This window comes from Onychomys torridus, chromosome 18 (assembly GCF_903995425.1).
Source record: "Onychomys torridus chromosome 18, mOncTor1.1, whole genome shotgun sequence".
Lineage (NCBI taxonomy): Eukaryota > Metazoa > Chordata > Mammalia > Rodentia > Cricetidae > Onychomys > Onychomys torridus.
This window is the reverse complement of record NC_050460.1, coordinates 58,454,907-58,479,610: the sequence shown is the minus strand read 5'-3', so window position 1 is coordinate 58,479,610 and position 24,704 is coordinate 58,454,907. Positions and strand designations below refer to the sequence as shown.

General features: G+C 42.5%; 1 protein-coding gene across 12 annotated transcripts in view; it reads left to right on the top strand.

Moving 5' to 3' along the window:
• The first annotated feature begins 1,332 nt into the window (after positions 1-1,332).
• Positions 1,333-24,704, top strand: part of Pcbp3 (poly(rC) binding protein 3) — a 199,599-nt gene continuing 176,227 nt past the window's right edge. For 7 of the 12 annotated variants that reach the window (XM_036167317.1, XM_036167316.1, XM_036167311.1 and 4 more), the window contains exon 1: positions 1,334-1,536. The gene's annotated coding sequence lies outside the window, so the exon portion shown is untranslated. Of the gene's footprint in view, positions 1,537-24,704 lie in introns of all 12 variants that reach the window. The other 5 variants (XM_036167315.1, XM_036167314.1, XM_036167309.1 and 2 more) reach the window with 1 other exon arrangement.

The following is a 24,704-nucleotide window of genomic DNA, read 5'->3' as shown; positions in this document are numbered from 1 at the left end:
TGGGCATTCCCAAGGGCCGCATGGTTACTGTGACAGGCTCCAGACCTACAAGGATCTTCCCAACTCTACAAAAGAGGTCATAATTGTAACAGGTGGAGGGTTAAGAGCTATGTATAGACTCTTTTGCATGTATAATATATTATTATTACCACCAAAGTGAATCTTTGGTGGGTTTGAGGCCTCAGGGCTAGACAAAGAGTTTTGTCATTTCAGGGAGACTCTCACCCTCACCTACTTCTCTTCTCACCCACCTGTTCATCTGACAACAAAGAAGTAACCCTGTTTCCCAGAGATGCTTCTTGTATGTCTGGTGGGAAATCTGAGGTTCACGCTCCCCACCTGTGAAAGGCAAAGCCTGGTCCCTGAGTCTGAAGAGGCCTTTCTCTGGCTGGTCCAGGGTGCTGTAGAAAGACCTTAGGAAGCCTGGGTATCTAGGCACTGGTGCAAGGCAGGGTCCCAGTACTCCCAGCTTGTACCAATGCTGGGATGACAATATGGCTTGGTTCCTTCGCGTCATGTTGTGCAGAAAGGAATTTCAAGTGTAAGCTGATAGAGTAGAATCAGATGAAAGATAGTTTAGTCTGATGAAAACGATAGTTAGTAGAAACAAAACAGAGCAAGACATCTCCCGAGTTAGGTGCACAAAAGATGATGATGATAATAATAATAATAATATAAACAAATTGATATGTTTTCCAACAGCCGCCACAGCCAGTTCTTGCGTCTGCCTTCAGCCTTGAGTCATTTGTGCAGAGATGTGCAGGCCCAGCACACGAGAGAACCTGGGACGCAAGTTCTGCAGTCTGGGTTGCGTGGGCTAGCCAAAACTCCCGTGAAGAGGGGCAACCCACGAACGGCCGCTGGTCAACAGATCAGGCCCGCATGGTCGCTAAGGACCGTGGATCCAGCTGACCGCCCCAGAATACCAGAATACCGAGACTGCGTGTCTGCAGTCTCCCGCGAGGGCACCTGCAGGCGATCGCAGGGGAGAGGCAGGCCGCGCGCAGCCATCTCACGTCTACGTCTCCACTCCCTTCCCTCTAGCCTTCTGGAGGCCCCGCCCCAGGCCCCGCCCCTGTTCTGCCCCCGCCCCCACCAGTTGACTAGTCTTCCCAGCGGCCCCGCCTCTTTCCAGCCCCAGAGTCGGGCCCCGCCCAACCCTAACCGCCCTTCGACGCTAAACGGCTTCCAGCCGGAGAGCTTCCCGCGCTCGGATTGGCCGTGCTGGTCACCGTCCTGCAGTTCGATAGGATCCCGGCGCCCGCTTTCTCAGGCCCTGCCCTTGGGCGGGGGCGGGGCCAGAGCCGGCGGGCTGCGCGGGAGTGGTTGGCTGCGCGGAGGGGGCGGGTCCTCGCCGCGCGCAGGGCTCGGGCCAGAGCTCGAGGCGCTGCTTACCGTCGCCTGAGCCAGGAGACGCCGCGGCCGCCGCTTGGTCGCCTCGGGCTTCGCGTCGCGCCGAGTCTGCCTCCTCTGCCCCACCCGATCGGCAGCCTCGGCTCCCCCTGGCCCGCGGCCTCGCCGTCCGTGGCGGGGCAGGTGAGTGAGTGGCGGCCGGTTGAAGTCGCGGCGGCGGCGGCGGCGGCGGCGGTGGTGGTGGCGGCGGCGGTGGTGGTGGTGATGGTGGGGGTGTCCAGCGCGGGGGGTTAGCCTGCACGCCGCGTCCCAGGCCAGCCCCTGAGACCCCGCGCAAGGCCGGAGGGCTGGAAGTTCGCCGTCAGAAAACTTCATCCGAGCTGGCGTGTTGGGGGTCCCGGGGGTGGGTTGAAGTTGGCGATCTCAGGGCTAGGGCCGGGACCTCAGGTTCAGGCGAGGGTCCCAGGCTGAGGTGAGGTCCCAGACTGAGGGCAGAGGTCCCAGGATAGAGGATAGGGGTACCAGGCTGAGGGCGAGGGGTCCCAGGATGGAAGTCCGAAGCTAAGGGTTGAGGATTCTCAGGGACTGAGGGCAAGGGGTTCCAGGATCGAGGGCAGGGATCTCTGGGCTGAAGGCTGAGGCTCCCAGGGCTGGGTGCGAGGTTCCAGGTTTAAGGCAGGAGATCCCAGGCTTGAGGCGGGGGTACCAGGCTGAGCAAGGGGATGGGTTCCCGGACAGAGAGAGAGGGGTGCTGGTGTTGAGGGTCAGGCTTCCCAGCAGAGTGGTCCTTGGTGGCCCTTGGGCGTGGAGCCGGGGCCAGAGCAGGGTCCTAATCAGAAGTTTCCAGCGAGGGGCTCAGTTTCCGGTCCTGCATGGTCGTGCCTGAGGGTTCAGGCAAGGCCCAGGGTCCTTGTGAAAGTCTGATGGTAACTGGCCCTTGCCCATGTTGGGGAGCCACTCAGGAGAACCCAGGCCTCTCCACTCCCTCCCCAAATTCAGAAGTTGTCAGTGGGCACATAACTCAGCAGGCTTTGGGGTCAGCCTACGATGGCTGTGATCTCACTGGGATTTGCAAGGCTTGGACGGATGTCTTGTGACTGAGATGAACTCGGGGGTGAAAAAGGAAACTCAGAGGATGGACGTGGGGCGAGGCCGGGGCGCGGCCTCTTCTCTCCCCTCCACTGCGGTCCCCTGTCTCTATTTTTTCCTCTCGGCTCTCCTTCTGCGCCATCCATTAGAGCCAGGACAGGTAATAGACCTGACTGATGCTGGTTCCTCTTTGTGATCACTGCATTTTCTTTTTTGGGAAAGAGGTGCGCTTAGACCTGTTTCTTATTGTTCCCCTAAGAGTTTTGTTTAAATGAAAGGGTTTAGTTGTCTAGTTTCCCTCCTTACTCTGCACTATATTGTTTGTGTGGGAAATTTGTCAGTTAATGGAAGTTGGGTCCCACCCAGGATTGGTTATTTTCCTTTTCCTTTTCTTTACGGCACCATGGACTTTCAAGTCTCGTTAGCTTTGTATGTGAGCCAATGGCACTATAGGTCGAGGAGGGTTTTATAGTGGGTGCTGCACCTAAAGGAATCCTGGATGCCAGGGCCTTGGAGAAAGACCTTTGGAGGCCAGATTGAATAGCTAGCATACATGCTCTCCCCCTCAACACATTTCTCTGACACAGCCCTCCCGAAACTTGTGAGGCAAACGTGTGCCCCATTTCTCTTCTTTGGACGTAATTGTGATCTGGGTACCAGAGGAACTGCAGGGTGTGTCTATACTGAGAACTGACTCTCAGGCCTCACACCAAGGACAGTTCATTATCTAACATCCGATATACCCATTTTGTTCCTGAGAGGAGTATGTACAGATTAGTGCTCCCTGGAAATGGCTGGGGCATCAGAGGGGCTAGAGGAGCTTGGCATGGTGTCTTGAGACATGAGGTCCACCAGCGAGCTGGGTCTTCCAGCTACGAGTTCAGATGTTGTTCAGCTGAGGACTTCCTTTTTCAACCATGATGCTTTCACTTGTGCCGTTGTTAATACACATTTGGTGCACATGCTTTTGAGTTTATACAACTTCATGCACATAGTTAGAGCTTAATATTATAAAGTTTTGAAAAAAATGTTTCCAGGACGGTGGGATGGCTTAGCATGTGCCTTGCAAGCTGGATGATCTGAGTTCAGTCCCTAGAACCCATGGTGAAAGGAGCAAACAGATTCCTGAAAGTTGTCCACTGATTACTGCAGGAGCACTGTGGCATGTATGTGTGCACATGAGTGGGCATGTGTACATAGAAAACAGTAAATTAAGTTTGTTAGAAATAAAGTCTTTATAAGTGAAAAGATTGTATCTGGAATTCAGAGCTGGTGTTGCCACAGTAATGCTCATTTGTAGGTAGAAGAAAATTCACACATGATTATGATGAATTTTCACAACTTTTTATAAGAAAAAAAGCATGCAACATAAAACATATGAAGCATGATTACATCTTGTCATTTTTGAGTCAGGGTCTTGTTCTGTATCCCAAGTTCCAAGCATGTCATTGTGAGACAGTGTTTTATCATCTACAAAGTTTACACGCTCAATAACCTCACAACTGAGTTACAAAGTAATTGCTGACAATATTATAATATTTTTAAGCTTACGATATTGTGTTGAGCCTCATTTATGGCTATTCTTGGCCTCATGTGGCCACTGGAATACAGGTTAGACATGCCTGGAACTTGAGGTCTTCCTATCTCAGCCTTCCAAACGAGGAGATTAGGCATGTATCACCATGTCAGGCCTTGTTAGCTGTTTTGAAGAGGCTGTTCATTTGGCCTTGTTGGGTACCAGAGAGCAGACTGCATGTGTAAATTGTAAAAGTCCCATCAGGTTCTTGAAACAGTTTAGACAGTTGAGGTTGGATTCTGTATAAGTTTCATTGAGTTCTGGAACTTTCTAATGTGTGGGGGCAAAGTCATTTCTGTTTGAACAGAAACCTCAGAGCTTTATTGTAAAGGAGATAACTGGAGCAGATTGGTATAGACGTATATTGTGTGCCCTCTTGGTGAAGGAGGATGGTGCTTTGGAATATAATAAAAATACCTGCTCACACATTGAAATTGCCTCCCCCTAAGCACTTGCTGAAATGCTGCAGATTTTGGGGCGGCTCTGAGTCTTTACAGCAAGGACCGACTGGCAAGTTGTGGATTCACTGTCCATGGTACTGAATCAGTATTCTCTCTCTCACCTCCCCAGTTTTCCTTCAAACTTTCATTTCACTGTGAGTTTTTGGAATTATATTAAAAATCATTTCAGAATTCATATTATTAAAAATGGAAGGCTATCTTTGTTGAACTTGAATGAGAACTGTTTTTAAAACAAATCATATCTCCTCTTTGAAAAGATAGAGATTTTTCTTTTTCTCCCTAGGTGGGGAGTTTTCTGGATATGGACATCAAGTAATGAACACAGGCATTAAACAAGTGTCTGTTTTCTTGAAAACTACCATCAAACAAAGAGAACCCTTGATTGCAATATGTACAGGTATCTGTTTACAGGGCAGCTTGTCCCTAAACAGTGGCACTTGTAACACCCTCGCACTTCTCAGCCTTCCCTGGAGAGAGGCTGAGAATGTGAGTTTTGGTGATTGTCAGGCATTCATTTTGTGTTGGAGCAAAGTCTACTTTTATGTGTATAATTTTGAGGAATGTAAATCATTTCAGATAAAAGTCTTTATTTCTCTTGTGGGTAATTTTGTTGGTTACTTTAGAATTGTTTCATAGCTCAGCAATACAAAATGATATGTGTTGCTTGCATAAATTCTTTCACACGGCAGTGTGTTGTACATCAAGCTGAGTGGATAGCTTTGTTTTTTGGAATAATTACTTGAACTAGTTGTCTGGCCTAAGTTTCTCATGGCATTTCTTTTGTGGAGGGAACTTCAAGGGATGCTTCCTCTTTTTTCATCCAGGTTTCAGGAGTATTCTGAGATACTTAAAACAAGGACTCTTTTCTTGCTGAATCCTGTGTTGTGATCTGGGAGCTCGTGTGTGTGTGTGTGTGTGTGTGTGTGTGTGTGTGTGTGTGTGTGTGTGTGTAACAGAGTTCTTGTCCTAGAAAGGCTCACCAATTGTACTGAGGAAGAGCATGTAAGCAGATGGTTGCAAGTGGCTACCCTGTGATGGGGGTGGGATTCACAGCCTGCTTGCTGAGTGTGCTGAGGGATGATAAAGTTGTGAGTGTCAGAAAGCCTCATAGAGGAAGCAGCCTTTGGGATAAGCCCTAAAGGATAAGTTGTAAATGTCTGGGCACAGATGGAATAAGTTGATATGGAAGCGGTAGGGTTCATGTATGGGTATTACCAAGGAGTTGGGACTCGGTTGGGATATTGGGGGTGAGATGGAGAGGGGTTGTGTGTTGAGTAGAATGATGGCGTCCTGACAATATGCCCTCATCCCCAGAGCCTGTGATGTGTTATGTTGCTTGGCAAGGGAATTAGGTAGCAGATAGAAAAAGGTTGCTCATCAATTGGTTTTAAAATAGGGAGGTGATCCTGGGTTGTCTGGGCAGGCTCACAATGATCACAAGTATCCTTAAAGTTGGGAGAGGGAGACAGAAGAGTCAGAGTGATGTGAGGTGAGGGTTTTAGATGCCATCGCTAGCTCTGAAGACAAAACAGGACATGCCAAGGGATGTAGCAGCCTCTGAAAAAGGCAAAGGAAGGGTCTCAGAAAGGAGCTCAGCCCTTGATTTTGGTTCAGTGGGACTCACATCTGTCTGCTGTCCTCGAACTGTTGGGTAGCAAAGGGCAGTGTTTTAAGCTCATATGTTTGTGGGAATCCTTGGTAGCCAAATTAGGAAACTGATGCAGCTTGGGACTTGGCTTTATGTCTTCTTAGCTAGGAAGTTTTAGGTGGTAGTTACCTAATCAGATTGGCCTTTAGAAGATGAGTTGATCCCTACTGTTTGGGAGTTTGCCCCAAGTAAATAGGATTTTGATGTATTTCCAGACAAGATGGGTATCTGGTAGAGTCTGATCTGATCCCAATTCCACTTCCTGTCTCTCTCTAGCAGCTTGCTCAGCCTCTGCTTCTGCTGGTGGCCATGTCCTACTGGCTTACCCTTGCTCTGTGCTAGGCACTCAGGGGAGTGTACCTGGTGAATACTGCTGAGATTGTGAATCATAGCCTCCTTGTTCTTGTCAATTACTTTCCAAAAACATCATTTTCAGCCTCAGGAATTCTTTAATCTTTAGATATTTTGTTGCCAATAAGGTAGGTACGACTATCAGACTGTTCTAATGTGCATTTTCTTGATTACTGGTGAGGCTGAGGATTTTTGCTACCCCATTTCCCACTTTTGACTACTTGGATTTTCTTTTGTATAAGTTGTAATCTTATATTGTTCATCTATTTATGTCTGGTTTGTATTCTGGATTTACCTTTTTCAAAGTTCTTTATAATATTTCTGATTCTTCTTTTGTCCTATTCCTTATTCTTAAAAAAAATATTGCTTTGATGAATAGATATTTAATTCTAATGTGGTCAAGTTCATCAGTCTTTATTATTGGGTTACTGGGTCTTATTTGAGAAATCTGTGTAACTTTAAGGCCATAAGACAGTTTTTTTTAAAAAAGTTCAAATATTTGGCCTTTATATTTTACTTGGAATTCATTTTTTTGTATGGATTGTGAGGTAGAGATTTGCTTTTAGAATTTTTTTCAAGTGCCTAACTAATTGTTCCATGACCATTTATTACCACTCATTCCTGGTGATCTGCAGTGCTACTTTTGAAGCACACTGGATTTCTTACGTGGTGTGGGTGAATTTTCTGTTTAATTTTTCTTTTGTTTTTGTTTTTTGAGACAGGGTTTCTGTGTTGCTCTGGCAGTCCTGGAACTTGCTCTGTAGACTAGGCTGGCCTTAACTCAGAGATTGACCTGCCTCTCCCTCTAGAGTGCTGGGATTAAAGGCATGAACCACTATGCCTGGCCTTTTTTTGTGGTATGTTTCTACATAATGATAAATTCTATCTTTCTTTTCTTTTTTTTTTTCTTTTCTTCTTTTGGAGCTGAGGATCAAACCCAAGGCCTTGTGCTTGCTAGGCAAGCGCTCTACCACTGAGCTAAATCTCCAACCCCGATAAATTCTATCTTTATAATCCTTAATTATTTTATTTTTTGTTTTATTTACTTTATATGAAATACTATGTGAAGTTCCTAGAAATTGGATAAGGTTATCCCTATATTGCTTTTCACTTTAGGAATAATTCTGTTAGAGCTTTAATTGTGAACTTTGCTTTTGTATTTTAGTAGATTCTTTTTTATTAGATTGTAGATTGTCTCATTTACCAATAGGTTAATGAGAGCTTTTTAAAAACGTCAGCTAGGCATGATGACAGACACCTGTGATCCCAGCACTCAGGAGACTGAGGCAGGAGGATTTTGAGTTTGAGGCCAGCCTGGACTACAGAGTGAGACCCTGTGTTAGAAAAACTAGAAATACACTTTGATTGCTATTCAATGTTTTAAATATACTTATTTAGACAATTTTGTCGTTTTCCTTCTTTACACTTACATTGAAATAAAAGTTTACATCTTTAAATTTTAAGCTATCATTAATCTCCTGGGATTTACTTACTTTGTCCTGATATATTACATTAAACTATATTATTGGAATTATACTAATATTTCATTTAGGATCATCGTACATACTCATAAGGGAGTACTGGCCAGTGATGAGCTTCTTCTGCATTGCCTGTTTTCAGAGTTAGTGTCAGTATGGTGCTTCACTCTCCCTGGAACAGTTTTTGAAAGGGAATATACTTTGTCCTCTGGAAGTTGATAAAATTACCTGTTTTAAATGTCTTGCTATGTAGTCAAGATTGGACTTAAACTCAAAAATCTCTCTGCCTTAGCCTCCCAAATGCTGGGTAAGTTTTCAGCAGCATGCCTGTGTCAAAATTCCTCAGAGGCTCTGGGTCTGTTCTTTATAGAACCTGGAGGCTTTTGGATGGTCAATGGGAAGGTCAGCTAGTATATCTGCTCACATCTAATGGGGCCAGTGAGTGGAATTTTTCATGCCTCACAAGTATAGGAAACCTGAACCCTGGTAAATATTAGTAATATTCACTGTACTGAAAAGACTCAAGGATGTTGGTATGGTAGAGGCACCCAAAGCCTTAATGTGTTGCCCTCCAGGTCTTGCCCATAGGCTTCTTAGGTTTGTTGGTTATAAGAGACCAATTAGAATGTGAAGCTAGACCTCATCTGTGGTTTGTGCTTTTTGTGATGAACCATGTGGATTAGTTAGCTTTGCATCAGGAGATATGCCCAGAGTGATGAGCTCCTTATGCAGTAAAGAGAGGTTTATTTTGGTTCACAGTTTTAGAGGTTTAATCCCAAGAATAGGTGGTCTCTTGGATTTGGACCTGTGGTAAGTATATCATGGTGTTAGCACTTGCCACATCAAGCTAGGGCTCATGTCTTCCAGCTGAGAATCAGAGACCCTGGTCTCAGTGCACTATGGGGGCTCAACCACCACAGCACCTCCTAGTCCCATCACCCCGGGACTAAACGTTTACATTTGGACCTTCAGGGAATACTGTTCTTGCCTTTGTAAAACTTGTCCTGGTACTGCATGTCTATAGAGAAAAGTGTCCCTTTCTCTTTCCCTATACCTTAACCTTCCTTCAAGGTGAATACCCCTTTTGCGCTCCTGTTACAGTTCTGTGTCTACTATGACCCTTAGTGAGCTCTTGCTTTTCTTCTTATAGTACTGTCCTGCCTTTGCTGTGCACATAGCAGTGGGACTGTTTTCTTCATGGTCGGTTGATCAGAGAGCTTCAGATCCTAGCACACACTTCCCTCTTTTGCCTGGGCTTTTTGCAAGAATCTGGATGTAGTTAAGGAGGGCCAATCATCTCCAAAAGAAAAAAGCAAATTCCCTTTATGTGAATGTAATTCCTGTCCCTTTCTTCTAGACCACAAACTATGGCCAAGGTGACAGGATAACCCTTCCGTGTTGTATCATGGAAGACCACTGTGTTGGGGATTTGATTTATTGATTCTCTTCTTGACTTGATGGAGGAGGTGGGAATGCTAGAAGCGTGTTAGAGCCTCCTGGAGGTGAGGGTGGACTCAGAACAAATCGTCAGAAGCAGGGAGAACTTAGTCTTAGTTCAGGGAAACAAGTCTGTTAATTGCTGAAACCGACTCCCCACCCCAGCACAAACACCAGTTACATCCTCAGCTGAGAGAGCAGCCTGACCAGCACCTTGACTGTGCCCTTGTGAGTCCCTAAGCATGAGGGTTGGTCAGTTAAGCCTGCTTAGGTTCTTGATGCACAAAGATTGTGAGATTATAGGGTATATTGTTTGAGCGTCTAAATTTGTCATAGCCTGTACAGGCATAGAGAACTAACATGCAGAAGTCTGCTGACCCCACCAGTTAGACTCATTATAAATACATTTGGATTGCTGAAGAGTCAATCTATTTGAGGTAGTTTATATTAAATTTAAAAAACAGTTTCCTACCTATAAACTAATACAAATGCTTTGCACAGAAAAATTGAAGCAAGAAGAAAACTAGAGATAATTATCAAAAGATATCCAAGATCTTTGGCCATCTCTCTCTCTCTTTCTCTCTCTCTCTCTCTCTCTCTCTCTCTCTCTCTCTGTGTCTGTGTGTGTGTGTGTGTGTGTGTGTGTATGTGTATGTGTGGTGTATGATATGCCAGGCATATCTTAAAGTTGTGATTCATTCCATAACATAGTCCATGAATTATTTTTTTCCTTCAGGACTGGGATTGTAGCTTAGTGGTAGAATATATGTTTAGCATTCATGAGATCATGTGTTCATGTTCCCATGCCAAACAAACAAATGAGTAAATAAATTTGCTTCTAAATCATGAGAACTTCTACCCTATTATGGATGATCTTCTGAAATATGGTTATAGATGGCTACATGCTATTCTAGTGGATATCCCAGTTTATTGAACTACTTTCTTATGATTGAAAATTTATTTTACTTTATGTAGTATTTAAGCTTTGATAAATATTCTATACAAAATTATTGTGTATTGATGAATACTTCTGAAGGATAACTTTCAGAAGATCAAAGCTTGTAAATGTTTTTAAACCTTTTGATACCTTACTATCTAGCTTACAACATTTCCAAAAAGTGTTTGTTTCTATAACTCACCAGGTTGGAATAGGACAGAAGTATTGATTTTTGAGCATTTAGGTTCCTGTTTTCTTAACCCTGTTTGCAAAGTGCTTTTAAATTATTCATTAAAGTACAATATAGATTCTATTTATAGATGTGTGTATATGAGACACTCCCTTAATATTTGAGGGAAAGCATACCATTTTTCATCACTTCCTTGTCTTTGTAAATCTTTTTATATTCCTAGCTGTCAGGTGTTTTCAGCCATTTGAATAGAGACACTGAAGTCACAGAAGGTGTTGTGGGCTTACTCAGACAGAATGGCTGTTCTGAGCTACCTTTGTTCTTCTTGCTGTTTATTGACTAGTTAACCTCATGAAGAGGGAGATCAGCAGAATATTAACTACTAAAAATAGTTTTTATCTTAAAGTATGTTTGTTTAGAAAATGTTCAAAATAAAGAACAGCATTAAAAGCAAAATAAAAAAAAAACCTGAATAATCTTGCTGCTGTGGAAGCATAACTGTTATGCCATCTTGTTCTTATGATGTATGGTTAGATTCTGATGACTCAAATTTTCCTTGTCAGATTTGTGCATCCAAGCTGTGAGTAAAACTAGATTCTAGTTTTTCTTTCTCATAGCTGTTCCTTCTCTAATCTGAGATGTACACTTCATTAATCCATAGTTTTTCTTTTTTTCTAGTTATGTGCTTAAGATGGTATATTTCCTAGTAGATAATACTTCCACTGTATCTTACGGAGTTTGATTTGTTTTCATATATTTTATAATCTTCATTATGATTTTTCCTTTGACTAATAGGTAATTCAAAAAACTATTGAGGCATTCTAGACACATGTATATTTTCTTATTGTTTTCCAGCATAGTTACATTGTTCAAAGGTCTTACTTTCAGCCAGGCAGTGGTGGTGCACTCCTTTAATCCCAGCACTCAGGAGGCAGAGGCAGGTGGATCTCTGTGAGTTCCAGGACAGCCAGGACTACACAGAGAAACCCTGTCTCGAAAAACCAAAATCAAACAAATGAACAAAAATCAGAAACTCAAAAAACTAAAACCCAAAAAAACCCTTACCTTCTATGAGTTTAATCCTTTGAAATTTTCTGATATGCTTTTTGAAAGACATTCTGTGTATTTGAAAAGATTAAGTTCAAAGTGCTACATTCTGTTTAGCTAAGTTGTAAACATATTAATCATAGCTGTTTTCTTATTGTTTTAAGTCTAGTTGTTGTATCTGTTACCAAGATGACTTCATTAGCATTATGGATGGCCTTATTTCTCTATGTAGAGTTGTTACTTATATATATATTTGAGGCCATATTATTAGGAACATGCAAATTTAAAATTGGCTTGTTCGTTTATGTTTGAGATGGAATCTTATGAAGTCCAGGCTGGTCTTAACCCATCCTGACCCTTCTGCTCTACCTCCCAGGTGCTGAGATTGTCAGCACACTTAGCACACTTGGTATTCTTGATGATCTGCTTTTACTATCTTGCTCATCTTTGGTCCAGTGTTTGCCTTCATGGAGAGTGTGCATTATGTTCATGTAGCCAGACTTGGTCATTTTGGTCTCATAGCTACAAAACATCTTTGTTGATGCTCGGAGACTTTAAATATCTCTCTTGGAAGAAAGGAGTTTGCTAGATTTTTTTTTTTTCATCTAATTTGACAATTTTTATTTTTTTCTTGGAACATTTAGTTTATTTACATTAAATGTAAGAATTGACATATTTGAATTTGAATTCACAGTCCTGTGTATTTATCTTGTCTTACATTTCAGTGTTGATTTTCCTCCCATTGAGAATTGATATTGTGATTTTGAAAAACATTCAGTTTTCTCCACCCTCTCCCATATACTGGAAGATCTGTTCTATTTTTCTTTCTTTAAGTAGTTATCATGATTAGATAGTGTGTTATAGGCTATCCAGATAATGTAATGCCCTTTACCTCTTTTTAAACCCTTTATTCATCTTTGCTTATTCTCTGCTCCTCATTGTTCTGTGGCATGTCTCACCTCCTCCTTTGTGCTGAAAGAGACCGCTACATATGTTCTCAGTTCAGGTCAGCTGCTGTTAGAGACTTGAGATTTTTTTTCCCCTAAAAAGTTTTTATTTCACCTTTTTCCAATTGATCAAACATTTTAGGTATACCAGAATTCATCCTTTTAACTTTTATAATTCTGTAGTTTTGTCATTTCTACAGTGTATTCAGCCACCACCATCCCACAATTCTGGAATCTTTTCATCATCTTTAAGAAAACCGAGTGTGGTGGCACACGCCTTTAATTCTAGCACTCAGGAAGCAGAGGCTAGTGGATCTCTGAGTTTGAGGTCAGCTTGGTGTACAGGACAGCCAGGGCTACACAGAAAAACCCTGTCTCCAACAACAACAACAACAACAACCCCTCATGTGCATTAATAGTAACTTTTTGTTCTTTCCTGTCCTTGGCGTCTTTAGTTTATGTCTCTAAGGATGTGACTATTGGAGACATTTCGTCCGAATGGAATCGTTTGACATGTGGCCTTCTGTGCCTGTTTTATTTAGTGTAAGATTTTTAAGCTTCTTCTGTGTTGTAGAATTTCATTCCTTTTTTATAGTTAAGGCATTTTATGTGTCCAGTTACCACTAGGTGGACATTTGAATTTTTTTCTTTTATTTTTTTTGTTCTGAGCCATGTATTATGACTATTCATCTACAAGTTTTTTTCTTAGATTTTGGGTTTATACCTGGGAGCAGAGTTGCTAAGTCAGCTCTTTTTTTTTTTTTGATGAGTTGTAAAATTTTTTTTTTATATATATATAAGTGCTACACCATTTTACATTCCCCTCAGCAGTATATGAGGTTCCAAGTTCTACATATCCACTTCAGCCTTTTTTATTTTCCAGTTTTTTTTTAAATCATAGTATCTGAGAGAGTAGGAAGTAGTATTATCTCACTTTATGCCATTAATTGGCATTCTCTAGTGAGTAATGGTAGTGAATACCCTTCCATGTGCTTTTTAACCATTTGTATATTATCTTTGGAGAACTGGCTGTCCAGTGCTTTACCTGTCAGGGTATTCAGTGTTACGTGAGTCAGTCGAAGAAAGTGGTCACTCCAAGATGAAATTTTAAGGCCTGTATGACAGCAGGAAGGTCAACCTTCTGATGAACTGAACCCCAAACAGCTATACAAAGGCATATTTATTGATTGTTACACAAAGCTATTTTTTGGGTAAAGTATTTCCTGATACCAAGGTCCCTAATTTAATCTATATGTCTCTCTAAAGGAAAGCATCACATGCCCTCATGACTTAATCCTTTACTGTGTATCATTTGCAATACACAATCAGGTATACCAGAGTCTTGTGTCTTGTGACCAAAGTCATGCCAATGCAGCAATGCCCCTTCAGAGAAACAATTCTACAAATCACAGAAAACAATCACTGTTTTCTACAATGGTTCTTCAACATCAGAGTATTTCTAGAAAATAAAATAAAAAACAACCATTCACTCTGTCTACCCCAGATGCAGTCAAAACAACTCACCCTAGTGTCTACTCCAGATGCAGTGAAAACAACTCACCCTAGTGTCTACCCCAGATGCAGTGAAAACAACTCACCCTAGTGTCTACCCCAGATGCAGTGAAAACAGCTCACCCTAGTGTCTACCCCAGATGCAGTGAAAACTGTTCACCCTAGTGTCTACCCCAGATGCAGTGAAAACTGTTCACCCTAGTGTCTACCCCAGATGCAGTGAAAACTGTTCACCTATTGTCTACCCCAGATGCAGTGAAAACTGTTCACCCTAGTGTCTACCCCAGATGCAGTGAAAACTGTTCACCCTAGTGTCTACCCCAGATGCAGTGAAAACTGTTCACCCTAGTGTCTACCCCAGATGCAGTGAAAACAACTCACCCTAGTGTCTACCCCAGATGCAGTGAAAACTGTTCACCCTAGTGTCTACCCCAGATGCAGTGAAAACAGCTCACCCTAGTGTCTACCCCAGATGCAGTGAAAACTGTTCACCCTAATGTCTACTCCAGATGCAGTGAAAACTGTTCACCTAGTGTCTACCCCAGATGCAGTGAAAACTGTTCATCTAGTGTCTACCCCAGATGCAGTGAAAACTGTTCACCCTAATGTCTACTCCAGATGCAGTGAAAACTGTTCACCTAGTGTCTACCCCAGATGCAGTGAAAACTGTTCATCTAGTGTCTACCCCAGATGCAGTGAAAACTGTTCACCCTAATGTCTACTCCAGATGCAGTGAAAACTGTTCACCCTAGTGTCTACCCCAGATGCAGTGAAAACAACTCACGCTAGTGTCTACCCCAGATGCAGTGAAAACTGTTCACCCTAATGTCTTCTCCAGATGCAGTGAAAACAACTCACGCTAGTGTCTACCCCAGATGCAGTGAAAACAGCTCACCCTAGTGTCTACCCCAGATGCAGTGAAAACTGTTCACCCTAGTGTCTACTCCAGATGCAGTGAAAACAACTCACCCTAGTGTCTACCCCAGATGCAGTGAAAACAACTCACACTAGTGTCTACCCCAGATGCAGTGAAAACAACTCACCCTAGTGTCTACTCCAGATGCAGTGAAAACTAGTCATTCTAATGTCTACTCCAGATACGACTCTGCTAAATTCCTACATTTACCCTACATTTAAAATGTGTTTGTCTTCTTATTGTTGCATTATAGTTCTCTCTACTAGTCCCTTATCAGATGTATGTGCTGCAGATATATAATTACATCATTTCCTTTACTTTCCTCCCTCCATACCTACCCATGTTCCTCCTTGTCTCCCTGTCAAATTACTAGCTTCCTTTTTCTTATTATTGTTTATACACACACACACACGTGTATGCACATGTACAAATATATAACCTGAGGAGCCAATTTTATTGTTTGTGTATATATAATTTCAGGGCTTACCACTTAGTATTGGATAACCAATTACAGGGCTCATCTCCAGGAGAGGCTAATTCTCTCTCTCTCAGCAGTCATTAATTGCCTGTAGTTCTTTGTCCAAGGGTGGGACTCCATGGAGATTGTTCTTCTTCTGAGTTAGCGTTATCTATTGACATTGACATTGTTTAGGTCCTGTTCAGGCAGCCATTTCTAGGAGACACAATATCACAGCAGACTTCTTGGTCCTCTGGCTCCTACAATCTTTTCATCCTCTATCCTGCAATGTTGGGTACCGATATTGTGTTGAGGATGTAACCGTTGGGGTTGGGATCCCCACATCTGATGATCTCTGCATTGTGTCCAGTTGTGGTTTTCTGTAAAGATCTCTATTTGCTGTAAAGAGAAGCTTGTTTGTTTGTTTCTGAGACAGGGTTTATCTGTGTAGCTCTGGCTGTCCTAGAACTCATTCTGTAGACCAGGCTGGCCTCGAACTTAGAGATCTGCCTGTCTCTGCCTCCTGAGTGCTGTGACTAAAAGCATGCACCACTACTTCCCAGCCAAGAAGCTTCTTTGATGAGGAATGAGAACTACATTTGTATCTGAAGACATGGAGCTAGGAACTGTAGATGAGAGAGAACATGCAGTGTTTGTCTTTCTGGGTTTGATTACCTTCCTCAATAGAATCTTTTCAAGTACCACCAACTTAACCTGAAAATTCCATGATTTTCTTATCCTTTACAGCTGAATAGTATTCTATTGTGTATATGTAGTGCATTTTCATTATTATTGTGACTAGGGCAGCAATGAATGTTGCTGAGTAAGTATTGGTGGAGTAGGGTGTGGAGTCCTTTAGGCATATACCAAAGAGTGGTATACTGGGTCTTATAGCACATTTATTTCTTGAGGATTCTCCATACTGATTTCCAAATTGGCTACATGAGTTTGTGGTCTACCAACAGTGAATGAAGGGTCTCTTTTCCCCACATCCTTGCCAGAATTTGTCATTTGTTTTGTTAATCTTAGCCATTATAACTGGATGGGATGAAATCTCAAAGTTGTTTTAATTTACATTTCTCTAATTTATTAAGGATGATAAACACCTTTTCAGGTATTTCTTAGTCATTCTTATTTCTTCTATTGAGAGCACTCTGTTAAGATCCTAGCCCATTTTTAAAAAAAATTACATAGTATATTCAGATTACATTTCCCTCTTCCTTAACTTGTCCTAGCCCTTTTTTATTTTATTTTATTTTATTTTTATTTATTCTTTGTGTCTTTTGCATCATGCATCTCCATTCCATCATTTCCTTGTCCCTTTGTATCCACCCTCTGCACTTGCAACCTCCCTGCTGTGGGATGTCTTCTGTATGCTATGAATATGTGTTGCTCCCATTGGCTAATAAATAAAGCTGCATTGGCCTATGGCAAGGCGGGATGGAGCCAGGTGGGAACATCCAAGAGATAGTGAGGGGAGAAACCAGAGTGGTGGGGAGACACCAGACTGCCGTCCAAGGAGCAGCATGGAAAAGCCACGGGACATGTGGTGATACATGGATTCATAGTTATGGGTTGAGTTAAGTTATAAGAGCTAGCTAGCAAAAAGCCTGAGCCATAGGCCATATAATTTGCAATTAATATTAAGCCTCTGAGTGATTATTTTATAAGCAGCGGCAGGACCGCAGGTCTGAGTGGGACTGGAGAAACTTACAGCTACACCTCCCCACAAAATAAAATAAAATAAAATTTAAGAACCAGGCGGTGGTGGTGCATGCCTTTAATCCCAGCACTCGGGAGGCAGAGGCAGGCAGAGTTGAGGCCAGCCTGGGCTACAGAGCGAGATTCAGGCGCAAAGCTACACAGAGAAACCCTGTCTCAAAAAACCCAAACAATTAATTAATTAATTAATTAAGAGAAAAAGGTAAGAAAAGAAACAAAAACAAACAAAAAATGTAAAGGAAAAGTCAATCTTGTCATGGAAGCTGTAGTGTGACACAGTGAGTCACACAGCACACCTTTTTATCCACATATCTTTACTTGCAAGAATTCATTGCGAAGAGTCATTGGTTCAGTTTGGAGACCTCTGGTTTCTGATACACTATGGATGCTGGTCTTTCTCTGGAACTCCTCTTGGTTTTCCTGTTGTTACCCTGTGTCATGGAGATCCTGTAGCTTTGGGCCTGCAGGACTGGTCCCTTCACATGCTCCAACAGATCACAGATGGGGTGGATGTTGGGGTGGGCCAACACATAACCCTGGTTCTGGGCCCGGGTAATTGCAGGGTTGATCATCAATCAGCCTGCCAGCTCTCCCTTGTCCTCACCACTAGCGTGACCTCTGCATTGCCCTGGCTAATTCACCCCTTGCAGCAATGAGCAAGTGGTGGGGCCAGTTCTCCTGCTTTCATATCCTTAGGGTCAGTTCTCCCACACCTACACCTTCAGGGCCAGCTCTACTGTGTTGCCCAGGCGTGGTGTAGGGGGCACTCCCCAGAGTGCTGCACCTGGTCGGGGGCAGGGACAGCTTTCCAGCTCTTACGACCTCAGGGCCAGTTCTCCCACCTGCCGAAGGCATTGATGGAGGTGATTTCTGAGTATATGATCCATAGCAGGCACCATGTTTTGAATCCCAAAGAAGTCCTGAGAAGCAAGCTAGCCCTCCCAGGCACCACAGCTTTATTCTGCTTATCTGCTTGGCCACTGGACTGAATGAAGGTGTCTTCATTAAGACTAAAGAACTGAGGTCTGGAGAGATGGCTCAGTACCTAAGAGTACTGACTGCTCTCCCAGATAGACCCAGGTTCAATTCCCAGCACCCTCATGGCAGCTCACAACTGTCTGTAACTCCAGTTCCAGGGGACCTGACACCATCACACATGACAAATGAGTAGTAGGGACAGCTCTCCTGTGCTCACAACTTCAGGGCTGGCTCAGTCACACCTCCAGCAACAGGATTGGATCTGTTGTGCTGCCCAGGCGAGGTCCAGGGCCTATTCTCCCGCGTGTTGCAGCTGGTGGGGCAGGGCAGCTCTCCCACTCTCTTATGCTTATGACCTCAGGCTCATCTCTCCTACTTGCCTCAGTTGTTGAAGTGGGGAGGGCATAGGGCACCTCTACCCTGCCCATGCCACCATATGGCAGTTGAGGGGTGGGACCAGGTTTTTTTCCATGTTCACATACTCAGGGTGATTTCCCGCCCTTCCCTGTCCCCATCAATGGGGTCAGCTCTCCTGTGCTGCCCAGGTGAGGTGCAGGATAGACTTTCCTGAGTGCTGCATTGGTTCCGGGGGAGGGTCAGCTGCCTTACACACCACAGGTGGCAGAGGTAAGGGATATCTTTCTCTTGCCCTCACCACCACAAAGCGGATGAGGCGTGGGGAGGGGTATGGCCAGCTATCCCATTCTCACACCCTCAGCCTAGCCCATTTTTTAAATTGGGCCATTTTTTTTTTTCTTGGCTCTTTGTTGTTTGGGTTTTTATATATTCTGGATATCAATCCTCTGTCATGTGGATAGCTGGCAAAGATTGTGTCTCACTCTGTGGGCTTCCTTTTCACTTAGTTGACTGTTCCTTAGCAGGATAGAAAGTTTTTGATTGTATGAAGTTTCACTTATAAATTGTTGGCCTTAATTCCAACGCAAAGAGAGGCATATGTAGAAAGTCCTTTCTTATACCTGTATCTTCTAGGATACAGCCTATGTTTTCTTATAGCAGTTTTAGAATTGCAGGTTTCAAATTGAAGTCTTTGATCCACTTGGATCAAATTTTTGTGCAGGGTGATAGAAATGGATCTAATTTCATTCTTTTGCATGTGTACATCCAGTTTTCACATCCATATTTTCCTCCAGCTGTAATGGTATTTTCCTGATAGTGTCTTTTGATCCACAAAGTATTTTAACTTTGGTGAAATTCAGTTTGCCTGTTTGTTTCTTTTGTTACATATGTGTTGCAACTTTCTTAGCATTCCTCAGGACCCAAATTCACTTTATAGGACTCTAAGAGAACAAACAAAAATACAATACATGTTTATTTAGTCCCAGGCCATAATGATTTAAATGACTGACCAGCTAATCTAGAAGACAACAATGTTTAATCCCAGGTATTAATGATTTATATCTCTGTTTTATTCTGAGACTCCTCCAGCCTCTCCCCCATTCACTGTGTGCCCAAGTTAGTCTCAAAACTCATTACACTTCTGTCTCAGCCTCTGGAGTAACTGAAGTTACATGTATATACAACATCCTGCCTATTTTCAGTTTCTTTTTATAGGTGATGTGGAGAGGGGTTCATTGTTCTACAGATGGCTATGTAATTGAATATAGTGTCTAGTATCATTTTTTGAAAAGACTTATTGGATAATAAATAAAACTGTTTGGGCTTATGGCAAGAAACTTTACAGCCAGGCAGGAAATCCAAGCAGAGATACAGAGAGAAGGGCGGAGTCGGAGGAGACTCAAGCCTGCTGCCCAAGGAGCAACAAGATGTCAGCCGACTGGTAATGCCACGGCCACGTGGCAACATATAATTTATAGGAATGGGATAATTTAAGATGAAAGAGCTAGCTAGCAAGAAGCTGAAGCCATAGGCCATACAGTTTGTAATTAATATAAGCCTCTGAGTGATTATTTTATAAGCGGCTGTGGGACCACAGGTGAAAGAGATTCGTCTGGACTGCTGGGTGAGGCAGGACTGGGGAAATTTCCGTCTACATTTGGCATACAATGTCTTAGCACTTTTGTAAAAAAAAAAAAAAAAAGTCAGTTGACTCCAAAATTGAGTTTATTTCTGGACTTTTAATTCTACTCCATTGATCTATATGCCCATATATTTTATATTTATGATAGTTCACAAGTGGATCAAACACCCCAGTTTAAAACCTGTAGTGCTAAAGTGGTTGGAAGGAAACATAGGCAGTATTCTATAAGATTAGTTATAGAAAAAGACTTTCCTTTACATTTCTTTTTTGTGCTAGTAGGGCTGTAAGCATGCTAATAATCAAGTGGTCTACTATTGAGCTATATTCCTCATCCTCTTTTTAGTTTTTTAGTTTGTTTTTTTAAAGACAAGTTTGTCCACTAAGTTGTCCAGTTTGGCCTTGAACTCACCCTGTCCATCAGGCAGGTCTTGAACTTGTAAACTTCCTGCTTTAGCTTCTCAAGTGGCTGGGATTAGAAGTCCATACTACCAAGCCTGGCTCACAGAGCCTTGATTACTGTAGTTTTAACATGGGAGCATGTGAGTTCTCTGCCTTTGTGTTCCTAAGATTGTTTGGGGCCTGGGGACTCAGTGCAGTTGGTGGAGTGCTTGCCTGCAGTGTATGAAGCTTTGGGTTCGGTCCCACCCTGTAAAAAGATGGTAGTGTCCACCTATAATTCCAGTACTTGGGAAGTAGAGGCAGGAGTGTCAGGAGTTCAAGGTCATCTTCAGCTGCATAGCAAGTCAGAAGCCAGCCTGGGCTACAGGAGACCTTGTTTCAAACACAAACACAAAAACAAACAAAACCAATGAAAGCTTGTTTCTGTTCTGCTTCCTTTACATTTCCCAAGATTTTTAGGATTAGTTTATGAAGTTCTAAAAAAAGGCGGGGAGGGATGGGCTGGAATTTTATAAAGATTGTACTGAATCTGAAGAGGGTTTGGAGGGGTCACAGTTTTGAGCTGGTTACATGCTGTAAGCTTGATTTCCTAGTGTGGTGGTGAAGCTCTCTAAGCTGCGGGAGGGTGGGCTCTCTTAAGAGTTAGGGACTAGCAGCAGGTAATTAGGTCTGTAAGTGGGGTTAATTCTTTTTATTCTAGCTAGGATCACTTTCTCAGAGGAAGTGCTGAAAAGGCAAGTCATTATGAGAGCCGCTGACACCTCTGAATCTCCTTCCTTCTCTCACATGTGCCCTTTATGCACGTGGCAGCTTCCTTTGTGCTTCTCTGCCATGCCTGGGACGGGGGAGGGGGCTGGGTGGGAGATATGGGAGGGCAGGGCATAGCCAGGATGCAGTCTTCATGCTGGTTGGAGTTTGTAGATACCAGAATCATGAGTCAGAGAAGCTCTTTATAAGTTACTCAACATCAGGTATTTTTTTAATAGCAGCACAAAATACACTAAGAGCTGGGTATGGTGGCTCAGGCCTTTAATCCTAGCACTCAGGAGGCAGAAGCAGGCAGATCTCTATGAATTTGGGACTGGCCTGGTCTACAGAGTGAGTTCCGGGCCAGCCAAGTATATAAAATGAGACCCCGTCTCAAAAAAATAAAAAAGACTAAAACATGGATTATTGCTGTCTTAACAGTATTATATTTTCTATTACATGTACAGGGATTTATCAGTTGCAATAACTTTTGGTGGTTTTTTGATGACTTTCTCTCCTTAATATGATATTTAAAATAAATTATTTAAGTTTTTTTTGTTTTATCTTGTACATCCAATATCGAGTCTCTCTTGGAAGCAGTCCTTGTTGTGTGCTTCCCCCATACATGAGCTGTGTTTTCTTGTCAGTGTCATAATTTGTTGAAAATTCTCTTTCTCTCGCTTGAGAAGGACTTCATGTAGCCTAGACTGGCCTCAAACTTGATTTTTACTCAAGGATGATCGTGAATTCCTAATCCCCGTTTCCACTTCTCAAATGGGATTATAGGCATGTGCCGTCATGCCTGGCTGAAAACTCTACTTTTAAAGTAATATAATATAGAACTCCAAAAATTGGATTCCTTTTCCTTCCCAATGTGTTGCTGTTGTAGCTACTTGACTATAGTTGTTTCGATTTGCTTAGTGACTTTTCTGCTGTAAAGTCTATGTTTTTTGACATATGTCTCAACCTTTCACCTGCCAGTTTATATAACCTGGCTTTAGCCCTCACTTCTGGCTTGTATATCATCTCCAAGTCAGCTCTGTATGAGTGCTTAGACCTGACCAGGCAAGCCTTAGTTCTTTTTTGGGCATCCATAGAACCTTGAACTCTCTGATGGATATGACCCTTTAGCTTCCATCAGGGTTCTTCAAACCCATTCCTCTGCTTTCCTTGTAAGCTTTGGGGGTTATTTTTAGGTTATTATTTACTCAGACTGCTGTCTAGTGTCTTAGGTAGTCACAAAAGCAAACAGTGGAGGTTGGTAGTTTTGATAGAAACATGTGAAGACAGTGCCCTGGATGAGTTCTGAGTTGGGCAAATGAAGGCTGCCTTGTAAGCGCATTCTACGAGCTGTGTCAGCTGATGCTCTTCTGGGAATAGGGCATCGCAGCTGTCCTCTCTGTAGTGGTTTTGAGGCTGTGTGGTTTTTGAGACTGCTGTGATATAGGTGTGAAGATAATAGGAAAAAGGCAAGTTATAACACTGTATTATTTGTGGACACTCAACTATTTTTCTTTACCAAACAAAGCTTTATGACAAGCTTTTGGTCAAGTTTTGAGAATCCTGAAAAGTGTGCTCCAGTTTTTGCCAATTTTCACTGCTTTCATGAAGGAGGAATTTGGGGTGTGCTTTTTTGCTGCTTTCACAAATATCACCCTCTCACATTTCTTCTTAATGTTCCCCCTAGATAGTGAATTTAATGTTGATGTTGTTTTCTTCCAGCATGTTGGAGGTAACTGTTGCAGGTGTCTGACTTTTCTTGTTCCTGGTCAGCAGTCAGTGGTCAGTGTAATTTCTCTGCTTGTAGCCTGTGTGTCTTCATTGCCATAAAGGGTTTTCTCCCTGCCCTTATGTCTCTGTAGTTTCACTTAGTTTGATATATATCTGCCTGAGATGTACTGTTCTGGTATACCGAGGCATGGTATCTCACATAAATCTGGAAGCTACGATTGTCAGATGTTACTTCTTTGCTAACTTTTCTTTTCTTTGGGACTACAGTTAAATGTGTATTAGATGGCGTGTCATGTGTTTTCATGATTTTTGACTTTGGACACTTGGGTTTGAATATTTTCTTTTGGCCTGATTTTCAGTCCTTTTGCTAGTGTTTTAAAACTCACAAATGATTTTTTAATGTTTCAGTTTTAGATTAAAAAATTAAACCTATGTTACTTGCTAATAGTTTCTTTCTTTTTTTTTTTTTTTAAGATTTATTAATTTATTATGTACACAGTATTCTGCCTGCATGTGTCCCTATAGGCCAGAAGAGGGCACCAGATCTCATTACAAGTGGTTGTGAGCCACCATGTAGTTGCTGGGAATTGAACTCAGAACCTCTGGAAGAGCAGTCGTTGCTCTTAACCACTGAGCCATCTCTCCAGCCCATTTTTTTTCTTTTCTTTTCTTTTCTTTTCTTTTCTTTTCTTTTCTTTTCTTTTCTTTTCTTTCTTTCTTTCTTCCTTTTTCTTTTTTTTAAAAGATTTATTGATTTATTATGTATACAGTGTTCTGTTCGCATGTATCCCTGCATGCCAGAAGAGGGCACTAGATCTCATTACAGATGGTTGTGAGCCACCATATGGGTGCTGGGAATTGAACTCAGGACCTCTAGAAGAACAGTCAGTGTTCTTAACCTCTAAGCCATCTCTCCAGTACCCTGCTAATAGTTTCTAATGACCAGTTTTTGCTTTTAATAATAACACCTATAGTTATTTCTTTAAAAGATTTTTTATTTATTTATGCATGTATATGTGTCTTTATGAGTGTATGTGCACATGTGTATGTGGATGCATGCCCTTGTGCATGTGTGGAGGCCAGAAGAGAGTGTGGGAACCCTCAGGTCTAGAGTTACAGGTGTTTACAGAACATCAGACTTGTTACAGGTGCCGGGACCTGAACTTTGGTCCCCAGTACTCTTAGTTGCTGAGCTAGCTCTCTAGTCCAAATACATTTTGTTTCTACTGTTGTCAAGCATCTATATCACCATTCACAGCACATTAAAGCTTTATTTTATTTTACATTTCATTATTTCAAAAATATTTATTTTTTTAATGTGCATGTGTGTGCCTGAGGTTATGTATGTGTACCATATGCATGTAAGAGCCAGCAGAGATCAGAGAGGGTATCAGATCCACTGGAACTAGAGTTATAGTAGGTGGTCATGAGCACCATGTGGCTGCTAGGAATCAAACTCAGGTCTTCTGTGAGAACACTAGCCATTCCTACTCACTATGCTGTCTCTCCAACCTTTTTGTTTTATTTTTAGTTACATATATGTGATGTGTATGGGTTAGTGCAAATGAGTGCAGATGCCTGCAGAAGCCAGAGGTGTCAGCTACTCTGGAGCTGGAGTTCCAGGCAGTTGTGAGCTGCCCAAGGTGGGTACTGGGACTTGAACTCAGATCCTCTGCAGGAGTTTTGAGCACTCTTAGGTGCTGAGCCATCTCTCCAGCTCCTTGAACAT